The 23323-nt window shown below is 39.9% G+C and overlaps 1 protein-coding gene across 8 annotated transcripts in view; it reads left to right on the top strand.

Moving 5' to 3' along the window:
- The window catches only part of ESRRG (estrogen related receptor gamma), a 636910-nt gene that overhangs the window by 309303 nt on the left and 304284 nt on the right, over window positions 1–23323 (top strand). The window contains exon 1 of one of the 8 annotated variants that reach the window (XM_082394899.1): window positions 721–726. The exons of 6 other annotated variants lie outside the window; for them this stretch is intronic. The gene's annotated coding sequence lies outside the window, so the exon portion shown is untranslated. Of the gene's footprint in view, window positions 1–720; window positions 727–15793; window positions 16167–23323 lie in introns of those variants that run through there. One more of the 8 variants, XM_082394898.1, reaches the window with a different exon arrangement.

Raw genomic sequence — 23323 nt, 5'->3', positions numbered from 1 at the left:
TATTTTTAAATGTAACTTTTGCTAATAATGCAATTAGTTGTGTCTTTTGCATAATTTGCAATACGGTGTTGAGGTTTAAGAAGCTTCATTTTATTTTAATTAACAACTGATAGGTAATAATAACCAAGCAGCTGCTAACGTTACCAGCCTTAACTCTTGGAAAGAAAAAAAAAAAAAAAAAAGGCAGCAGACACATCACTCTTCCTCCTTCTCCCCTCCCCGCTTTGAAATAGTTAATAAGAATGCCATGTATAAAATTACCCAGTTGGAGGGAACAGGAGCTGCATTCCAATATGGAGGGCAGTGGAAAATCACTCAAAATTGCGTGATGCGTCCCCTCCCCCAGCCTCCCCTCCCACCCCTTTCCTTTCTCTCCTCCCCCCACTCTTCTCTAATTATCGGTCTCATAGTTTCGTTGTGGGAGGCGGGAGAGCGTGCACGGGGGTATTGCGACGTTTGTTTACTGTTCCTAACAATTCCTTTGCACATTCCATTAGCACATTATTTATAGCTTCGTAAAAGGGTCCTTTTTTTTTTCCTTCTAACGATATCCCTGTATCTCTGACGATGATGCTCTCTGAAGACTGAACTGTTATTTTTAAAAAATCTATTCCGTAAGTCGACTGCTCATTGGTTCACCCTCTTCAGCTTCCCTCCTGTCGCACTTGAAAAAGTCTGCCCGCAAATCCTCTCCAGAGATGCGGCTCAAATCAAGCAGTTTGAAGAGTCCGAGAGAGGCTTGGAGCCAGGATCCTGTGTCTTACAACCTGCAGTTCTAAGGCTGCCGAGAGCCCTGAACTCCGGTTGCTTGGATAAACAAGACTTCCTAGAACTCATTTCCTTCTAACTCCGCATAAGCTTCCGCCTGACAAGCCTCTCCACGCGAGAGGGCTGTGTTTTCCCCAATCAATTCCTTTTTGAACCCACTTAGTCAAGCCTTGTGCATAGCAACTACAGAAAGGGCCCCGTGTCTGGGGCATAAATTGCTCTTCTGTGCCACTGTTTGCGACCACCCCCCCCCCCCCCCAGTTATGGATTACTTCGTTCTCCACTTGACAGGAACATAATTAGAACTGTGGATGAAATCTACCAAATTGTCCCTCCGTGGCTTCGGTGGTCAGGAAATTTGGCTGAGTCATATTTGTCACCGATGGGGAGGCTCTAAACCCTTCATATTAACTATGTTATTAATGTGCCCGGAACTGGTGACACTTGAAGTGAGCCGGGCCCTAACGGCACCTGGCGATGAATACATTGTCGTGTGGCGTCCAGAGTTTCAGCGAGGAGAAAATGCGAATAAAATTCCCGAGCGTGCGTGTGTCGGTGTGTTTGCTGTGGGCACGTGAAGGCTTTCATTTCAAAACATGGCCTTTTTGAGGCCTTTGCTGATGCCACAGGGTGTGCCGTCATGGAGCTGGCTGCTATTTTAGCCACTGCTTCATCCCGTAAATCCTCTCAAAGGTGAGAAGGCTGTGAAGTAGAATGGTTAAGAACCAGGCGTTTTGGAGGAATCCTGACTTCCTTGCTTATTAGTTCCGAGCTTCTTAAACTTGTTACTTGACCTTGTTATGTCTCATTTTCCTCACCAGTAAAATGGGAATAGTGTAGCTCTAAGGAATTAAATGAAAACATCTCTGAAAGAATTTAGTGCAGTGTCTGGTTAGTGGCCAGTCAATGGTCCTGTTATGATGATGATGGTGATGATGATGATGGTGATGATGGTGATGATGATGATGATGATGGTGATGATGGTGATGATGGTGATGGTGATGATGATGATGGTGATGATGGTGATGATGATGATGATGGTGATGATGATGATGGTGATGATGATGATGATGATGATGATAATGAACAGCAGCCTAACCCCTCCATCCTCAGCGATTTCTTCTCACGTTTGCATATATGTTCAGAGACACCCTTCAGCGTGGCAGGAGCTCTGGGGCTCTTTGAGAAATGGTTATACTATTGGAGAAAGAATAAACTTTGCAAGTTAATAATACCAAGAGGCTGTTGATTGTACATTGAATTCCACAGCCATTCTGTCAATGCAAAGCACATTTACTGAGATAGCTTCATCTTCTTCTAAAATAAAAGAGTGAAACAAGTGTCATTTAAGCATATACCTATGTCCCTATATCCCACTGTTTTTCCTATCTTTCACAGGATCTGAGCCCCTTCTCTGGTCATATTCCCCAAGATGACCCTTAACACTGCATTTGTATCCCTAAGCATAGAGCTTTGAGATACTAGTGAATTGACAAATGTTAACTGAGCTATGTACCATGATCAACTGTTATAAAAACAATGTAGACTAAGATGATGGGCTAAAAGATGTGCCACTGGTGAAAGGACATCGTTCTTCACATATGGGGTCCAGCATCACTGAAAACACAGGAAGTTCCTGGTCACTGAAATATAGCCTTTGGTTTCATCTGTTAATTAGACATGAAAAAATTTTTTAAATAACTTTTTTTTAATGACCCGTTGTCTTTTGGGGGTTAATGCCTTGTGGCTAGGTTTTCTACTTATAGAAAATACAAATTCTAACACATGTAGAGACAACAAGCAAGCTCTAAAATATTAAGGAAAAGAGCTTGATACGCGTGTGTGTGTGTGTGCGCGCGTGTGTGTGCGCCCCCAAGAATAATTAGATAATTTTGTTAAGAGGGCGTGTGTTCTAATAATGTGATTTTTAATTTGCCTTTGTTTTAAACATTTATGAAGCTTTTACTATTGCTATGCACTCCGGATAATAACCCTCTGATGTAGGTACTATTTAGCATCCCCGCCTGGCAGATGTGGAAATATAGGTCAGGTAATGTGGTCTCTGTTTGCCTCTGCATACCTTCCTTCTGTGAAAACACAACGAGAGCAAACAAAAACACAACGGCTTTCAATCCTTAAATTTGCAGAACATGTATCAAAAGTTGGCTTTGTAAGTGCACTGCTGTCATGTGTCACAGGAATCCATTTTCTTCGTAGCTAAGAGGGCTCTGAAGGTCTCAGTTTCCACACCAGCTCTCCTCCCTCTGGGAAACAGCCCCCAAATTTAAGCTCTGGTTCTTTCTTGAGCATGTGAGATATTTGGTCATTGCTAATTTCAACCAGGAAAGGATTATGTTTTAAGCGGAGAACAGTGAACCACCAAACAGTGAAAAATGATGTGTGTAAGCACAATACTAAGAGCAAGAGATGTAAAGAGAATTAGAAAGTTCTTAATTTTTCTTCATCATGTCCCCAATTTCCAGCCTATGAGAGTCTGCTCATCTTTCAAGGCCCTACTCAAATACCACCTTATACCTGAAGTCTTTCTGGCTTCTGGTTCTCTTTGGAATTAACCATACACTTTGCCAATTTCCCTTAGCATTGAACTTGTACTGTAGTTATTTATATGGAGCTATTAGATCCTACTTGATGATGGGTGTCCTTTCATACACTCCACACATCCAACCCTGTGTACACAGTTGGATACACTTTCATTCATTTATTCATTTGACCAATTGGTGAAATAGGATCATACATATAAAGTCAATTTAAGAAAGTCTAAGTGTCAAATGACTTATATGAAATAAGTTCTATATTTATCAAGAGGGAAGAAAAATTATGGAAGCCTAGAGAATTTTAAGAAACGTCACCTCAATGCAACGAGATAGGTGTTATTATTCCTGTTTTATAGGTGAGGAAATAGAGAGGTTAAATTACTCCAGGTCATGCAGGTAGAGAGGGACAGAGCTAGGGTTTTATCAGAGCTTCTCTCAGTTACTGTCAGATGCTAGAGGGCAAGCCAGAGGGCATCGAATAAATGCAGACAGTCCCTGACTTAAGATGGTTTGACTTATAGTTTCTCGACTTCACCATGGGGTAAAAGCGATACGCATTCAGCAGAAACTGTGCTTCAGATTTTGAATTTGGATCCTTTCCTGGGGTAGCGATGTGCGGGCAGTGCTCTCTGATGACACTGGGCATTGCAACTGCCAGTCAGCCATACGATCACATGGGTGAACATGTGACAACCATTCTGGACCCAGACAACCATTCTGTTTTTCACTTTCAGTACAGTTTACAATACATTACATGAGATATTCAACATTTTATTATGAAATAGGCTTTGTGTTAAATGATTTTGCCCAACTGTAGGCTAATGTAAGCACGTTTAAGGTAGGCTAAGCCATGATGTTTGGTAGGTTAGGTGTATTAAATGCATTTTCGAGTTAACAATATTTTCAACTTATCTATTGGGATGTAAACTCATTGTAAAATCAAGGAAGATCTGTACAGTATAACTACTGATCACATTTTTTAAAATTATTCTTTTATTTATTTATTTGGTTGCACCAGGTTTTAGTTGTGGCAGGCGAGCTCCCTAGTTACGGCTCGCAGACTCCTTAGTTGCGGCTCTCCCGCTCCTTAGTTGTGGCATGCAAACTTTTAGTTGCGGCCTGCACGTGGGATCTAGTTCCCTGACCAGGGATCGAAACTGGGCCCCCTGCATTGGGAGCACGGAGTCTTAACCACTGCGCCACCAGGGAAGTCCCCTAATAACATTTTAATAAGTTTTAAAACCCAGAACAAAATAAGATGACTGTACTGTAAGAGAGAATATTTTAGAGACATTGTTTTAAATAAAATCATCAGACCAGTATATCACCATGTTATTCTCAACATATTTTTTCAGTAACAAAGTAAAGCATGTCTGTTGTAAAATATTTTAAGAATACAGACAAATCTAAAGGAGAAAATGAAAATCACCACCATTCCATTAATATACAGAGCTATACACTGTTATCATTTAAGATAAGTAATTCTTCCAGGCTTTTTCTATGGTCACAACCTGTAAATCTGAGATCTATTTTTCTTTCAGTTTTGAAGCAGTCAATACTGCAATGTCAGTGTCTGTGAGAGATCAGTCAGGATCACTCTCCTTCTGGTATAGCTGGGAACGAGAGAGGAACTCCCATGAAAATTCTGCGTGATTGCAGACTCTATAAAGTATCTACTTAGTCAGTTGATGATAGCAGAACTTTCCAAGTCCTTTTGGAACCAAAGCATGGAAAATTTTGGAGGAACAGTTTCAAGTTCCTTTCTGAGAATCAGAAGCAATGACAGTGTCATTCTACTAAGGACTCTGGGATCCAATCTGAAACTTGAATTTATGTGAGTATGGACTAAAATTAAGAACAAGGCCCTTGGCTTCAGCAACATTAGGCCTCTTACCTTCAGTTTCCTACTTCGTAAAATGGGATCAGTAATATCAAACCCAAAGGCTTATTAGTATAAGGATGAAATTAAATCGGGAAATGTTTATAAAACAATTTTCACATGATATCCAATAATGTTCTAATAGTATAATAGCATTATTATCACTAACCTCTGCTTATCACCTCTCTTGACTTCTGAGCCAGGGGGTAAACTGTACTCGATGTGGCCGGTAAGCCCAGATCACACAGCTAGTACTTAAAACTCAAGGTCAGAAGGTGTGCCAGCACGCATAAGTCCACACTGTACTTTTGATTCTGATACTACATTTCAGGGTACTATTTGTTTACAAGTCCAGATAAATGTATTGTATTAGAATCGTACCCTTAGCCAGTGTGCGTACCCTTACTGATTGCACACTGTCTGTCTGTCTCTAAGCTTGTGTTTGTGTTTTCCTTTCACATTTCCTGGGATCCAGGTGACTTGGGCACCTTGTCATTAGAACTGAGCGTAAATTCAAATTCACTCCACCTGTCCTCCCTTTACATCTCAGCATATGAGAATATTTAGGTAAATCTTGCTGTTCCCCTAGTTTTGTTAGCGAAGGAAATGTAAGAAACTTGAGTGAGAGTTTATATTCCCAACTGGATGCTATAGAATCGACATTGATTGACACTTCAACTCAGACAGGGGGTTGGCTTCATTGGCTGGGAAGGTTTTGCCACAGAGGGGCTAATGGATCCAGCTTAAATCTGAGGACTTAGGATGTAGTTGGGAGGCCTATCTGCCTAGACTATGTACCCGTTCAGTACTGGGCTGATGATACCGTATCATTACATTTCCAGAGAGTCCTTGTTAAGATGCTGATGCCAAGGAGTCCTGTTACTTTAAGTCCTTCTCCTTCTGAAATGCTTGATAGAGTGTAAGCCACCTTGCTGAAGTCATACGGCTGTTCGGTGGCAGAGACTAGATTTGAATCCAGGGTTGCTTAGCTCTACCCACTATGCACACTTCCAGCATCAGTAGGAACCAAATGCATTTATTAGCTTATTTGTCTTTTGCATTAAATGTAACTTAGGATGCACCATCCCAGATTTTCAGGCTGTCCCTTCCTTCTTGGAGTCTCTGAAATGTCACTAAAAAATTCAGAGGTCTGATTACCCGCTGAAAAACATTAGAGGGAATTTGTAGAGCTCCTTGCAATATATCTTTGCCTGCATTATCCTATTGGACGCTGACAACCACCCAACATGGGTACTATTGTCCACATTTTACTGTTTTCTTTTTACAAGGAGAACATCTAAGCCATACCGAGATATAGAAGCAGTAGTGATGGTGCTCAGTCCACGTACTGTTCTGAGGCTCAGGCCAGAGATTTCGCCATCCAAACCTTGCCTGAAGGGGCAGGAAGAATGTACTACAAGGATTTGTCTCTGGGCCCAGCGCTTTCAGAACTGACATGGAGAGATAACAATGCCCACGTTTTCTGCCCGTTACTCTCATAATTGTCATGGTGTGGGGTCAGAACCTGATGACAAAGAGAGGCAGATGTATCAAGTTATCAAGAACAGACCTCTGGGGACTTCCCTGGTGGCGCAGTGGTTAAGAATCTGCCTGCCAATGTAGGGGACATGGGTTCGGTCCCTGGTCCGGGAAGATCCCACATGACATGGAGCAACTAAACCCATGTGCCATAACTACTGAGCCTGTGCTCTAGAGCCCATGAGCCACAACTACTGAGCCCACATGCCACAACTACTGAAGCCCGTGTGCCTAGAGCCCATGCTCCGCAACAAGAGAAGCCACCACAATGAGAAGCCTGTGCACCACAACGAAGAGTAGCCCCCGCTCGCCACATCTAAAGAAAGCCCATGTGCAGCAACGAAGACCCAATGCAGCCAAAAAACAAACAAACAAACAAAAAAAGAACAGACCTCAGTGGCACATTCTACAGGCCACTGACCTCCTTCCTGACCAAGTACAATCATGCAGAACCACATGCAGACAGATATTGAATATCTGATGTTGATATTAATATTGAATATTAAATATTGATATTGATATTGAATATTAAAACATTTATTCTTCATTTCGTAAGGCAGGGCAGGTAGACAGCCATCTCAGCAGGGTTCATGGTTTGTTACTTCCCCAACTTCACAAAAATGTGCTACAAGTCCGTCGCAGTGAGACACTAGTTCGGTAATTTGGCGTGTGTCTTCAACATTCCTTCCTTCTCCAGAGCATATGCTCTAAGATGCTCGTGTTTGAAAGGATGAATAACAGTTAATCATTATAAGAAATAGGCTTAGCACTTCATAAACTCTAGGAAAGACTGTTTTCTTTTCTAAACATTTAAATTACTCAGCCTTTTTATGCATTAAAACCCATTTATGAGTTAGTATGTTGGAGAGTTTCAAAAGCTGTTCCCTGTAGGATCTGTGCCTAAGGTTTTCTCATTCAGTAATTCACACCCTCTCTGATCCAGGCTTTGTGAAAAATAAAAAAAAATAATAATAATAAATGTAAAAAGGAGAAGAAGCTTAAAACAGAGAGAGGCACTTGACAAGACATTGGGCATTATTCCCTAAAATGACAGTTCTTGAGGAATGCAGGGAGTGGGAAGAGGGATGAATGTCATTTTCCAACTTTTCTGGACTCTGCTCCCTTGTTAGATGTGCATATGGTTTTGTCAAAAAAAGAGATAAACAAGAGAAACATCTTATAGTTGGAAACTTATCTCCATGGATTCCAGCCAGATGTGTGTTGTAAAAGGTGCATATGAAGTAGACTTGTCTTTCATTGTAATGGAAGACAGTTGATCAGTAGCAAAAGTTGTGAATATTATTTTAATGCTTTTTGCACTATATATAAAATCATAGGCCAGTAGCCAGTAGAAGTTTCAGATTTCCCTGAAAATTTTGTTTTAGTCTAATGCCTTGAATCCTGTAAAGACAGCTTACATTCCCACCAGAAACCTGGTGGCTCTAACATTCAAGAAGAGAAGATAAACAAGTCTGTTGAATTAGAAAACCTAACAGTTGGGAAGAACTGGAATCCAACTTATTGGTCAGCCTGGAAATAAGATTAAGTGATTTAAATTTCTTAAAGGTAATGTGATCTCTTTTGTGTTTTTCCTCCTGGCACTAAAGCAAAGCCATATCCAAGCAATAACTAAAGTAAGATTATGGAATTCCAAAGGGGAATACATAGAATAACTCTCCAGCATCTAAAATGCCATCATAATATTAACATTTCTAAAAATCATCAGAGAAATGTGCAATTTCTTTCTAGACGTAAAGGAAGCAACACAATGAACCCATTGCCACCATTTGGGAATATTTTATGTAACCTTACATGCAATGATACTATGGCGCTCTTTCTCTAGCTACTAATGTAAATCAATCAATTGATTTTGTCATTGTAAATTCCTTAAAAAGTAGAACAATTGGCTATTAGATTTGAAAGGGTCTTTGCATCCAGTTCAGAGAAGTGATTCTCAGGGAGGATTTGTGACTTATGCATAGTTTTTCAGATGATGGGAATGCTGGGACGCAAGTCCAGGTACCCTGATGTTAATCTAAGGTTTTCCTCACAGGATTTCTCTCAGAAATATCTTTGAGTTTAGAGAGTGAGGAATGGGAGGGAATCAAAAGCAGGAAGCCTAAGATAGAAGCTAAAGACCCTATTTCCCTTCTCTTATTGGGTAGCCTCATCTTCAATTCCAACAACAATTAAAGAACCAAGCGAAACTGCTATGTGGCAGCATTATTTTTGAATCTTGTCTCAACTCAGGATGGTATCTTCTATGTGGAGCCAAAGTTAAGATAAGTGTCTGGGTTGTGTGCCTTCTTTGTAAATCTGGAAGATTGTATTAAGTTTCCAAATGATATTGAGATTTGCTAAGTTAAGTCCTACTTGTCAATAGCTCCTCTTGTTGGATATTTAAAGTTCAAGAGCTGTGTTTGCTTTAGTTAAGTGCTCTGAAGTGTTTCAACGGCCATTGGTCCGTTTATATAAACAAATGAAGGAACACACACTGATAATCCATGATACCCAGAAGCAGCCCAAGCCTGAGTGGCAGAACCCCTCGATGACTTGAAGAGAAGCCTTCCACACACCTGCTTAATTCATGCTGCTAGACGACAACAGGTGTTTGCCATCAGGTTCAAATGGCTTAAGGGGGAAGGACTGGGAAAAAATATTTCCTACTTTAAGAACATGCTTTTTTAGGAATTTATTAATCTGCGAGCACTTGGCTAAGTGTAATTACAACCTTGATACCATTATCTGTCTCCAGGAAGCACATTTTCCTTTGTTCTTGGTCATCCCATTTACGCTGGAGATGATTATAGTTGGGTTTGTGAAAAAATTGGTTTCCTCCAAGTGTTATTTTATATAATTTTTCATCCGTTCGGGCTTTCAGAGAAGATCATTATTTCTTAAGGAAACTCTGTTTCTGAACAGTGACTTATTTTCTAGTTAACATCCATCACCACCACACACAGTTACAAATGTTTTTCTTGTGATAACTTTTAAGGTTTACTCACTTCGCAACTTTCACAGCTGCAAGACAGTATTGTTAACTCTGCTCACTGTGCTGTACACTACATCCCCGTGACTCATTTATTGTATAACTGGAAGTTTGTACCGTTTGATCCCTTTCACCCGTTTTGCCCACCTACCACCTCTCGCAGCCACCAGTCTGCAGATCAGTGACTTTGAAAGCTACTTGAGCATAGGACATGTCTAAGTCTGGGTTGAAATTAACTGTCAACTAATGTCATTGTCAAATGACTCTAAAAAGTGTATCTCCATCTTGATAGAAAGAGTAAGATGGTCCCGTTCTGAGATCCTATAATTTATCATGCCAAGGTTTCTAAAAGGTGGATGTATTTGTGCCAGAGTCCTAACTCCCATCCTGCTCAGCCAGGTGGTAGAGACAGTAACTCCACCAGGAGGTCAGCAGCCTGAGCTGTGAATCCATATAGACCCAGTTTTCAAGCCCAACTTTTGTCCCTGAGTAGTCATGTGACACTACACAATAATAGTAAAATGGAAATAATATTATCTGCCGCAAAATATCATTGTGGGACTCAGATGAGGCAATGTATAAGGTTGAATGATACGGAATTTTCCTTACTTGACCCTGCAAAACCCGAACAATTTCAAATGGTTCAGTTGAACGGGTAACACATTTAGTATTTTCCAGCAAATTGAAACTCCTACTAAATAGCAACTTCCAAAAAAGTCAGTATGGGCTGGAAGGAGGGAAATCTGAATTTACTCATGAAAGTAAGCACACATCTGTCCCAGGAGGAAGGAGCAGACAAGGTAAGAGGGATGACAACAGTAGTTACCAATGGCTCTACTTTCCAAGTGTCTATGACAGGTGACCTAACCCTGGTATGCCCTTGTTAGCTCAGACTTCTATATGAATTGACACACATAAAACGGAATCTATAAAACGGAGTCAGGCTCTCTAAAAACTTCATGATGTAGTTTATTCATGTTTTAGAAATGTTTTCTCAAAAAACTCTGATCAAATATTAGCAGCCCACGAAGGTAGGGAAAGCAAAGTTCATGAAACAACAAAGAGAGAGTGGGTAGACAAGGGGAGGAAAGCTTCTCTGGGAAGACAAGCTTTTGTGAATGGAGTTGGCACTTGGTACAGAATTTAAAACTAGCCGTCTTACCACTCTCTCTGTCCCATCGTATGTGACACCTTGACCTGTTGTTGCCAGTTATAAATATCAGGGAATTTATTAACCCTAGCAAGCCTGGGTGGCTAATTGCAAAGCAGGATATGTATTGCTTGTAAGGGGCTTAAGGCAAATGCTGGATGGACTCAGCGAAGAATCTCAGAGCCGCTGAACCACCTGCCCTGCGTTGACACATCTTGGTTCACACAAGAACTTGAGAACACTTCTGAATTCTTGAATGATTGCCTAGAGTTGAAAGGCTTAGTGGCATGAGAACTTGAGCTGAAAAAAAGATATCATGTCATAGATAGGATCATCCTGTCATAATTATAATTGAAGGCAGTTTGTTCTGACATAAGACAGAAGTGTGTACAAAGACATTAGGTTTGGTTTTTCCTACGATTCAGATCAGCTTTAATAAGTTGTTTTCCCCTCTTTTCCTCTTGCCATTCATCGCTCCATGTTTTGAATATTTTTCCCCCCTCGAGTGTCTTAATGTCATTAAAGAGGAATGAAGGAATAAGCTTAAACTTTCCAAGAAGGAATTGGATTAAAATTGGATGGATTCTCAGCTTTCCTTGATCTGGATGCGTTGTGAGGGTTAGAGAGAAATGGAGGTGCATTACAGCCAGGCAAATGCAAAGAGGTGTTGGCAAAGGAGCTTAAGAGCTGTAGTCTGGGCTGTGGGAACTTCCCAAAGACTGCCCTGTCCACGGAAAATTTTAGCAGGCTTTGCTTTTATATTTATTAAGTTTGGGTATGGTGGCATATCTTCCCCGAAGAAATTCCTATTTTTCTCTCCTAAGTAGGGTGAAGAACTCTTTCTTTCTCTCTGCCATATACCCCCTTCATTTCCTATACATTTTTCTATTGCTTGGTGTGAATGGGAATGTTTATTTCCAACATTATATTGTTTGTATCTGCTCCACTTCCTGTAAATATTTTCATCGTTCTGCAGAGCTGCACACTCTCTTTTCTGTTAGGCTCATTGTTTGAGGTAGTAGGACATGCAAATCCTCTCCAATTCATTTTCTGAAAGGTGTTCTATCTCTGCGTTTAGTGTCATTCACGGTAACTAACCTCATTCACAACTGGTAGAATTGTCTAATTGTAGTAGTGAGCTGAAAAACAGTGAGTATCACAGAAATAAAAAACACTTAATAAAACTAGTTTTAGTTCATTCAATAACAACAGCAAATTACTAAATCCTCACTAGGTACAAGGAGCTGTGATTAGTACTGCAAGAGAGAAAATAGTGGGAAAGAAGACGCAGCCTTTGCCCTGAAGGGACTTAATCCTACAAAAGCCATGCTTAGAAGGCGAAGGGCCATACCACAAGGCAGAATGTGATTTGGGCCATAAAGCATTTGCTAGCAACATTAGTACAGAGGAGGGACCAAATCTGTTGGGTGAATGGAAGAAAGCCTCTTAAAGAAGAAGAGGTGTATGAGACTTTAAAAAATAGGTAGCATTTTAAGTAGTTTCTGTTATGTTGGTTTTCCTCCTTGTTACAAGACAATAAGTGGTTCTTAAAGAAAAAAAATCAGAATACACAAAGAAAGCAAAAGAAGGTAATTTAAAAACACCATACCTGGGACTTCCCTGGTGGTACAGTGGTTAAGAATCTGCCTGCCAATGCAGGGGACACGGGTTCGATCCCTGATCTGGGAAGATCCCACATGTCGCGGAGCAACTAAGCCAGCGCGTCACAACTGCTGAACCTGTGCTCTAGAGACCGCGAGCCACAACTACTGAAGCCCACGTGCCTAGAGCTCATGCTCCGCAAAAAGAGAAGCCACCGCAATGAGAAGCCCACACACCGCAATGAAGAGTAGCCCGCGCTCGCCGCAACTAGAGAAAAGCCCGCGCGCAGCAACAAAGACCCAACACAGCCATAAATAAATAAATAAACAAATAAATAAATAAATCTGTGACTCTGTTTAAAAAAATAATAATTAAATAAAATAAATAAAAACACCATACCTGCTGGAAGACAACTCATGTTAACAGGGGGCAACTAGAACATGGGCTTTGAGGATGAGGACGCAGCTGCCAGGTGCCTGACAGTTGAACTGACTGCTGGGCATCTGATGCCCAGCGTGTCCTTGCCCTTTCCCAGACTTCCAAGCTCCCTCCCAGAAGAGCTCATCCCAAACTAGGTGCTGGTGGCTTCTTCCTCTGTAATTTTCTATTCGTTGCTACGATATTTCTTAATGCCCAACAGACAGACAATATCATCTGTTTGCAAGGGAAGGTGAATAAAGCAGAGGTGAAACGCCAGCTTTTTGCTTTTCTGGTCAATATTTAAATGCAATATTATATCAATTCATTAACTGGTAATTAAGTGACAGGAACATCACTTCATTTCCCCTATGAATGACACCAACTTTCCTTCTTTCCAAAAATCTGGTTCAGGAGATTTTGGTGGGATGAATACATTGTATTTCTTTTAACACCTTTGTTGTTTAAAACCGGTATTGTTTCATTTGAGGTGTGAGGAAATGTGCTAACCTTGTCTTCGCTGGTGCAGCAGTGCAGAAATGATAACTATATATACATTTTTTTAATATAAAAATAGGAGCAGGAAGGAGAGAGACAACTTATTTAAATCCTGAATACAGTCAGACCTCATATGCATTGTTAAAAAAAAAAAAGCCCTAAAGAATTGCATATGGATTAGAGGGATGAATATTCTATTATTTCAGTCTGTTCTGCTGATCTTCTTATTGTGACTTTGTGCTTCAGAAATCTGCTAGGAATTTGGCTTTGCCGTAGTCGGCAGTAATTTTAAATGTGTATCAAGCACTTGATAGTGTATGATCTGCGTGCTGTTGCATTCCTATTCCCTAAATTTTCCACCAATTTATTACTTTTTTCATACTGTTTTAATATTTCAGGATGATGAATATATACAGCATCATTAAAGGTAAATAAAAAATGCATGAAATTAAAAAATGGAATATTAGATGTTTCTTTGCAGTAATCCCTCGGCCCAATAGGAATGAAATGTCTCTGTTCTATCAAGTAATCCCTAAACACGAGTAGGAACCTGGGAGTGTCCACACAGCCCACATAATATTTGTATCATCTAAGCCTATTTATGTAAGGCTTGAGTAAAAGTTGTTATTAGAAGACCTATAAACCCATTTTACAATTCCGAAAGATATGCTTGCCTCTTAATCTTCTCTACCTTTATTATTTTTGCTGGAGTTGATGACAATGTGTTCTTAATTCATTTTTCAGAATGCTATTACTGTGTATCTTTTTTCACACTGAGGTGATGCATTGGCTATTCTATTGAAATACATTTTAAAGACCAAGAATTGAGTTCAGTAGTTCATTTGCATCTTGTAGCTGTTTTTTCAATATTTATAGGAAGAAGAGTTTATTTCCCAGGGTCTTTCACAACTTCCAGATATTATTTGATGCATGTCTAAGGCAAGTTTTCCCAAAGTATTTCCTCTTTTAAGGAAGTCTATTCTACATTGACTCACTAAGCTCCTATTATTTTTTTGTTTTTTTCCTCAATAACAACAGTTTGCATTACGTGATGCTTTACTACAAAATTGTTTAAATTTAGTTTTGATCTTTGAACCAAAGAAGGCAACGTTTTGTAAGGAGACTGAATATAAAAAGATCACAAAATGTTTTCTCTAAACCATGACTAAGATAAGGAAGTCTTGATATATGTTCCACATTGTTTAAATGACTTGTTTGGAAAGATTTTCTTTCTTTATTGGCAAATCTTCAGTGTTTGCCATCTTTGAAAGGCCTCTTTATAGGGAGAAGCTTTTCAAATATCTTAAAGTCGTATGTATGATTCCTTTCTTCTGTTGCTTCCAGTTAGATTTTAGCGGATACCAGGCTTCTCTTAAGCCAGTTTAGTTCTTTTAAATGTGCAAATATTGATCTAGCAATTGCATGTAAACACTCTTGACTTTCAGGAAAGTTGGGTGTATACCATTTGCATTCTTATTCCAGACACATTAAAGTCCTAGGGCGTTTCCAAAAGTTTGGTTCTTTTACTGTAACATTCCTTATTTGTTGCTTATTTATTTTTGGCTTAAGTACAAAAGGCATCATTCTACTATTCACTGCTTAATCAGAGTCGTGAAATGTGAAGATCAGTAGCTCTTACTGAGTTCACAATTATAAAATGTGTTACATGACCACAGTTTCTAATGAACACCCACCGATACGGTGTACTTTAAAACCATGCTTCGTACAGCACCCCAAAGGTACGGTGTGGTGAGACCTTTTAAACCTTTGCTCTAGCTTTGGCAAGTTCGCTCTGATACAGAAGATGAGTCCTATTAGTGAATGAGGCATTTCATGAGCCTCTGCGGTAAGTCAAGTTCAAGTTGGCTTTTCCTGCGAACACCAGGTTCGAATGGAGGAGTCCCAGCGTTGCCCCTTTACACTCTGCAAGTGTGCCATTTGGGATCCATGCTGTCAGCAACAGTGACAGTTTTCCTCTGGAAGCCAGTTTCTGTGTTGTGTTTGGTCCTCATTTTGCAAAGAAAATAGTGACACCAGATAACATCTGGCCGATAGTCCCCTGGCTGAACTTTACCCCTAGGAAGGCATGCAAGAGCTGGGGGGTGGGGGGCGGTTGGGGGGAGGTAGTTTTAAATAGCCCGGGCACTTCTGCTAGAAAAATGAGCAGCGAGATGTGCTTTCGTAACGGTCGCGTGACAGTGCTGGTCCATTGTGTTCAGTTCATCGGAAATCTGAGCCTCCTTCCACCAGCTGCACTTGACCGTGCCCAGAGGTCTCGCTTGGGTTCGGTTGGCAGACGAAGCTCTGCTGTGTGACAGCTGCAGTGGGTGGGTGCTGCCAGGGGCAGCGCAGCCAGGGAGGCCCGAGCCTGGGTGGTCCTCCCCCCAAGGCAGGTGGCAGGAGTGGCCCAGAGCGTGTGGATTAGGGAGAACAGCCACGGAGCCCCGAGAGGAGAGGGACAGTCTGGGCCCCTATTCTGACAATTTTCTGGATTCGGTATGCGGTCTATCCCATTCCTCAAGGCCAGGGATGTAGAGAACAGTGTGGCCGAAGGGTTAGAGCTCAGCCTTTGCAGTTGGCTCCCAGCTGTGTGACCTTGGGTCAGTTACTCAACGTCTCTGTACCTCAGTTACCTTATTTGTAAAGTTAGGAGAGTGATATTTTCTACTTCGAAGGATTAAAGAAAATAATCCTTTAAAAGCGCTTAGCTCTGTGCCTGGCACACAGTCGGCACTCCACAACATTACCACCGTGAAGCTTTCCTTTGCGGTAAGTGCAACACTTTCTGTTTATAGATGGAGAAACTGAGGCTGTGAATCATGAGCTCACCTAAGACCATTTGGCCGAGAATAGAATTCACGTTTCCTGGTTTTCCGGCTATTTTGCTAACCACTAATCTATGCTTCTTCCCTGCATCAAGCCCTTAACATTCCTGTTCTTGATTAAAGTGAGGGAAGGATTTAAGAAAATAATGGTTAGAAATAACCTCATAGAGATTAATTTAATCTGCTGCATCTCATCCTTGAAGCTGATCTTACTTGAAAGAAAAAAAACACTATGTTGTCAGTCAGTGTCTCCCCATAGCTAAAATGATCGGATTTTTTAAATAGAAATTTTACATTGCTGGTAAAATTGGCAAGTTTTAAAAAATAATAATTTTTCATGACTCTGTGGAGTCTTGTAGGCTCCTGAAATTATCCACAGACATTTAAACTGGCTCTGAGCCTTGGGCAGAATAAGGTAGAAAAGTGTTTACAGTTCATAGCTGTGAATGTACGCTGGAGTATTTTGCTTTAAGCAATACAGAAACTCCTGGGATAAGCAAAAAGCACATTTTCAAAGTGAAACAGACTGAAGCAAGTAGCAGAAATGTTACATATTAAGGTTAAAAACTATTTATAAGGCTGAATTAAAAAAGCATAGACAACGAGGTATCTTTATGCTTCTATTAATATTGAGTTGTGTCTACATTCACAAATTAGTTTTGCAAATTAATATTTGGAGTTGGCTAAATAACTGGTTATCAAATGTTTGAGAAGAAAAAAAAAAGTTGAATTCACCAGTTATTTGAGTGATTTTGACATGCAATTCCCCAAACAAACAGAACTGTTTGTGTATATAGGCATAGTATAATTCAGCTCCCTCTAGCTTGTGAATTTCATTCTACAGATGGAATTCCCTTCCACCCCAAAAATAAATACTCAATAAGCACAGGTCTGTGGCTCGAGTCCACAGTGTAGTCAGGCTGCTAATTTGGTTTGATTACTAGATATAGCCCAGTGGTCCGGGGGTGTTTCTCCTCACCCAATGACAACAGTATTGAGTTGGGTAGAGTAGGAGGGTTTTGTTTTTGTTTTTGTTTTGCTCTGTTTTGTTTTGTTTTGTTTTTTCATCACCAAGGAGCAAAGCCTTTTTGGCACATTAGCACTATTTTCAGCAAGTAATGTAAAATGGGAAATAATTGGGTTGACGAGCTCCTGGGATATTAGTGGTGCTTTGGGCAGGAAAGCAGGCATTGGAAAATAAATGACAAATTAGTCTGCTTAATCTTTTTATTGTGAATCAGATGCCACGGCAGTGGTTCATAATACATTAATAAACGCCAGTTAATGCAACTCAGACGTTATTCCTCAAATTCACAAGAGTGGTAAGAATTCTTTCCCAAGGGAGTGAGCATGTTTACCGAGTGATTTTCCTCCTATGCAAGCAGGATGTCCTGGTATAAACCCAGGTGAATAACGATAACAATGATTTATGTAGAGTGCATAAGCATTTATGGGCAGTTTCGTGCATATCCACCTGTATGAGCTTCACTATGACATCCCCAGGAGGGGCAAGTCTTCCTGTTTCCCAATTTTACAGACAAGACACCTGAGAAGTTAAATGATCTATCAGATGTTGCTTGATGTTGGTCAAGCAAAGATTTGGACCTTGATTTTCTGGCTTCAAAACAATATTCAATATCTTGTAATAACCTATAATGGAAAAGAGTCTGAAAAGGAATATATATATATATATATATATATATATATATATATATATATATATATAATATATGTATTTTATATATATATATATATATAACAATCACTTTGCTCTACACCTGAAACTAACACAACATTGTAAATCAACTATACTTCAATAAAAAGTTGTTTGTTTTAAAAAAAAGCACTTGTGTTCTTGCTGCCCCACCTATGTAGAATTAAAATTGGTAGTGTAACTCTGTGTAATATAAATTCCGATGTCTGAGTTGAGTCGTGTTCCCCTATACATTTTAGATAAAGTTTCATAATACTGCAAATATAACTAAATTCTAAAATATTACCAAGTTCCTGATATTGCTAAGACTGCCTTTACATGTCTTCTCAGCACCGATGACCTAAGGAGTCTCATGACATTTTTCCTATGGAAACTCTGAGACATGATCACAGCTGAGCCGGTGTGTGTCCCCAAGTATCACTAACCAGGCTAGTCAAGATAACTTGTCTAGGTCCTCTGACTTGTGGCTGATCATATCACGTGTTTAACAAACAGCAGCTTCTGAGTCCTGGGATTTCCACTTTAGCATCTCCAGAACATGAGTCAGCCATCGCAGCTCACGGGATCTGTTAGCGACTGGGCATCTTTACAATAAACCTCTCCAACTTCGCTTGGCTTCTCCCGAAGTTCATTCTTCACAATACTTAGACTTAACTGTTCAGCTGTACAGCGTTCTTTCATCCCAGTTAACATGATGTTTTGCAATTATTCTAATACCTGTTGTGGGAGGGATATTTTTGTCTATTGCGTCCCTTCTAGCCTCATTTATATCAGCCCTGTTCTCAATGCTAGATGCATAGGAAAGAGGCACTAAATTTGTGTCTGTCGATCAATTGACCAGAGGGGCTTTGGCTAACCACGCTGCCTCTTTTTTGTTCACACGAGAGCACCTACCCTGCGGTCAGTTAGGATATGATCATAACACTTAGGGAAGAGATGATATCCAGCCAATGTCATGGACAAGAGAGGAGTAGATAAAAAAAAAACAAAAAAAAACAGATGTGCAAGGGATTCAAACTTTAAAATTAGACTTACGTTTGAACCAGAGTTATCAAAATATGTTTCTAAGAAAGAAAGGCTGATTGCTAATGAGAAGAAGACAAATCATAGCACATGGTGAAGAATGCCAAAAGCAAACATCTCTCTCCCTGGCTCATAGCGTTTATGAATGCTCTGTTTATGTGGTTAAACGTGGTTGCTATAGCTTTGGCTTTGTTTGTTGTGTGGTCTACTGTGTGAACAAACAGCTCTGCAGAAATTGGAGGCCAATGGCACCCCAAAATAAGTGAAATAGAAACATTATCCATTCAGAAATTATGCCAACATAAACTTTTTTTATAATTTGGTTTTTGCAAAGCACTTAAATGTATCCTTTCAGTGTTAGATAAAAGCAAACGTTTCCCTATTCATAAATAAACTTTAAAGAAATGTGTTAAAACAGACAAGGTAAAACACCCTAGATTTAGTTTCTTTATGTAATGACTCTCTGAAACATATATGTCTTCAGCTTGATTGTTTTTTTCCGTCTCTTCTGAGAGGGGGTCTTGGAGACTTTCACAGTAATTATGCGTCCTGCCTTTCTAAGGACAGTCTGTTACTGTTTTCACTAAATAACCTGTGATCATGTAATAGATTAATAGTATTACCTCTGTTTTAATGACCCCCCCCCCCTTATTTTACAGTGGCCGGCAGTGTGCCAGGGTCAGCTTCTTGGACTCTGTTTTTGTTCTACCTTCCTCAGTACTACGACAAAAACTATTTACGTTTTGCTTGAATAGCTTAAACACCATTTTAGAAGACTTTAGATTGCTTTTGAACATATTTGAATGCATCTTTAGCCATCACTGGGCTTAAAATGGAAACCCTTTTTTCAGCTTATCTGTATTAAACACCTGTAAAAATCAATGGTACTGTATTTTTTTTTCCTTATAATGCTCTGTTCCTTTAACTAATGCCAGAAATAATGCACAATTTATTCTAGCGTGTTCCCTTCCCTTTGCCTGATGTTCTCCGGTAGTAACTCACTTCTGCTGACTTAATAGTAAAATTGCCGGGTTGATGTTGAAATTCAACCAATTGGAGACTAATCCTCAAGAAGAAATTTGCTGTCTCTCCTACTGATTATCATCTGTCTTCTTCATAATGAATATGCAGAAAGTTTATTTTATTTTTTGCAAATGCACATACTTATAGAAATGACCAATAGGAGAGGTTAGAGTTAACCAGTGATGATTTTTTTCTTTTTTTTTTTGAGTGTTGTTATTTTTCCCTAAAATCAGAAGTCATTACATTTATATTGAAAATATTGAGTGGTTTGTATGAGCTTTATGCCAAACTAAGATTAGTGTGCTGTAGCCCATTACAAATGTGGAAGATGGACCATTTTTTATGAGTTAGAATAAAAAATATGATAATAATGTCTTCTCATCATCATAAAGAGAGATGATAACGACTAAATGAAATATTTATATTATCTCATTTTATTTGATAGGTTCCATCTTCTCCCGTACCAAACATCTTCCCCAAGAGCCACCGTAGCCTCCTGTTTAAAAAAGAAATCTTTGTAGAATTCACGTTCTCCATATGTGTGCCAATACCTCCAGTTATCCAATATTTGACTCATTTGGACTCTCTTTAGTTTCTGAAATTTATTTTACTTCTCAAAATAAAGCCCAGTGATCTAGTATGTTTTGATCAGGGCTGTGCATAAAGGCAGATGACATTTTAGTTTTGACATGCATCTCTATTTGTCTGTTCCCAAGCATTGCTTTTTAGAATGTGGGCTAATTGTTAAACAAAACTACATACGTATATACATGTATATATCTGATATATGCCATCCACCACGGACCCTCATATTCTGTATACCCCTCTGTCTCTTCATCAGCTGCATTTTGAGACTTTCCCTCGCCTGTATTTCTTTCTTTTCTTTTTTTTTTTAATTGGGGTATAGTTGTTTTACAATGTTGGACTAGTTTCTACTGTACAGCAAAATGAAGTGGAGTTCCCTGTGCTATGCAGCAGGTTCTCATTAGTTATCTATTTTATACATATTAGTGTATATATGTTAGTCCCAATCTCCCAATTCATCCCACCTCCCTCTTTCCCCCCTTGGTGTCCATACATTTATTCTCAACATCTGTCTCTCTACTTCTGCCTTGCAAACCAGTTCATCTGTACCATTTTTCTAGATTCCACAAATATGTGTTAATATACGGTATTTGTTTTTCTCTTTCTGACTTACTTCACTCCGTATGACAGTCTCTAGGTCCGTCCACGTCTCTGCAAATGACCCGATTTCATTCCTTTTTATGGCTGAGTAATATTCCATTGTATATATGTACCACGACTTCTTTATCCATTCGTCTGTCGATAAGCATTTAGGTTGCTTCCATGTCCTGGCTATTGTAAATAGTGCTGCAGTGAACATTGGGGTGCATGTGTCTTTTTGAATTATGGTTTTCTCTGGGTATATGCCCAGTAGTGGGATTGCTGGGTCACATGGTAATTCTATTCTTACTTCTTTAAGGAACCTCCATACTGTTCTCCATAGTGGCTGATACAAATTTACATTCCCACCAACAGTGCATTCTCCACACCCTCTCCGGCATTTATTGTTTGTAGCCTAGCCTGTATTTCTAAGGTTGTATCTCTTCCGTCAAGCTCTATCTTGTCTACTTCTCAGCTGGACCCTTCCCAATCTTTACTTTTTCTTTGAGGCTTAACATATAGGAACACTGACATATATGCCACTGTCGTGTAAGGATTTTTATTTAATTAATTAATTTATTTATTTATTTTACTGTGATATTCCCTTTATTGTGGTGATCTTGAACTAAACTCACAACATCTCCGAGGTCTGCTTGTTCTTTAAAGCCTGGTACCATTTTCAGGTTCCAAGAAGACCAGAGAAAGGGCAAGCTTGCTGCCTTCAGCTCCAGCTGTGCTTCTTTTTAAAAAAAATCATTTATTAAACTATGGTTGATTTACAGTACTGAGGGTTGTGTTATAATGCTCGTGCTCTGAACATAGGTATGCAGGTTGTAAGGAGGAACAAAAAGGGCCAGAAATGGCTTGGGGAAAAATCAGGTGTCGCTGCCATTTGCACCAGGGCATCAGTGCAACCAACGTCTTGAAGCATCTCATGTGAGTCTGAGGAGTCTGAGAAAGGGGCCCGAGCCCTGATGATCTGAACGTGGTGGGTGGGTGACAGGGCTCTGCTACTGCTCTGTTTTCACGGCCACCACTCGCAGAAAAGATTCTAAGAGTTCCCAGGAACAGCGTTCAGACATGTAGCTGGGTCCAGTGCTTTCCCGTGAACTGAACTGGCCCTCTCTTCCCCTCCATCCCTCTCTCTCTCTTCCTCATTCCTGGTGCTCATCGTCTTGAAGTTAGAGAAAAGAAGAAAGGCTTTGCCCAGTGTATTCTGACGTAAAGAGATTTTAGCTCTGTGGAAGTTGATGGAGGTAAGCCGAGCGCCAGGCTGACGTTTCAGCAGCGCGTCTGTGGGAGCTGCTCGCTCCACGCCCCTTCTAGGTGCTGTCTCCTGCCTCTGGAGCTCTGGTCTACCTTCCCCGTGAGAAGGGCCAGGGTCCCTCAGGCTTTGAGGCTCCACTCCTTGTTGGATCTGCTGCCAGAGACACTGTTTTCGGTTTAACATTTGTTTTCTGCACGAGGTGTTCAGGTTTGTTGCAAGCCTGAAGGAGACATGCCTGAGGAATTTTAGCTTTTAAGGGGAAAAAGAAAAAAATGCCCTATTTTTCTGAACACATTGATTTGCTTTACACTTGTCTTAAATTTCAAGAAAACATTTTGGGTGCAGCACAAAAATATTGCTATTCCCAGTTTTCCTTAAATACCTCATTTTCAAGACTTCAAATGATAGAAAGGTAACTCATCACACTACTTTGCAGTTGGTGCTTGTTACTGGCCCTAATACACGGTATTCTGTGGGTTTTTTTTTTAAATTGAATTATAGTTGCTGTACAATATTATGTAAGTTAACAGGTATACAATGTAGTGGTTCAGAGTTTTTAAAGGTTATACTCCATTTATGGTTATTATGAAATATTGGCTATATTCTCCATGTTGTACAATACAATATATCCTCATGGCTTATTTTATACCTAATAGTTTGAACCTCTTATTCCCCTACCCCTATATCCCCCCTTCCCTTTCCCCACTGGTAACAGCTAGTTTGTTCTCTATATCAGTGAGTCTGCTTCCTTTTTGTTATATTTACTAGTTTGTTGTATTTTTTTTAGATTCACACATAAGTGATATCATATGATATTTGTCTTTCTCTGTCTGACTTATTTCATTCAGCATAATGCCCTCCAAGTCCATCCACGTTGCTGCAAATGGCAACATTTCATTCTTTTTTATGG

Source organism: Balaenoptera borealis (genome assembly GCF_965194805.1).
Source record: "Balaenoptera borealis genome assembly, chromosome: 1".
Taxonomy (NCBI): Eukaryota; Metazoa; Chordata; class Mammalia; order Artiodactyla; family Balaenopteridae; genus Balaenoptera; species Balaenoptera borealis.
The sequence above is the reverse complement of the archived record's forward strand: the minus strand, read 5'-3'. Positions and strand labels throughout refer to the sequence as shown.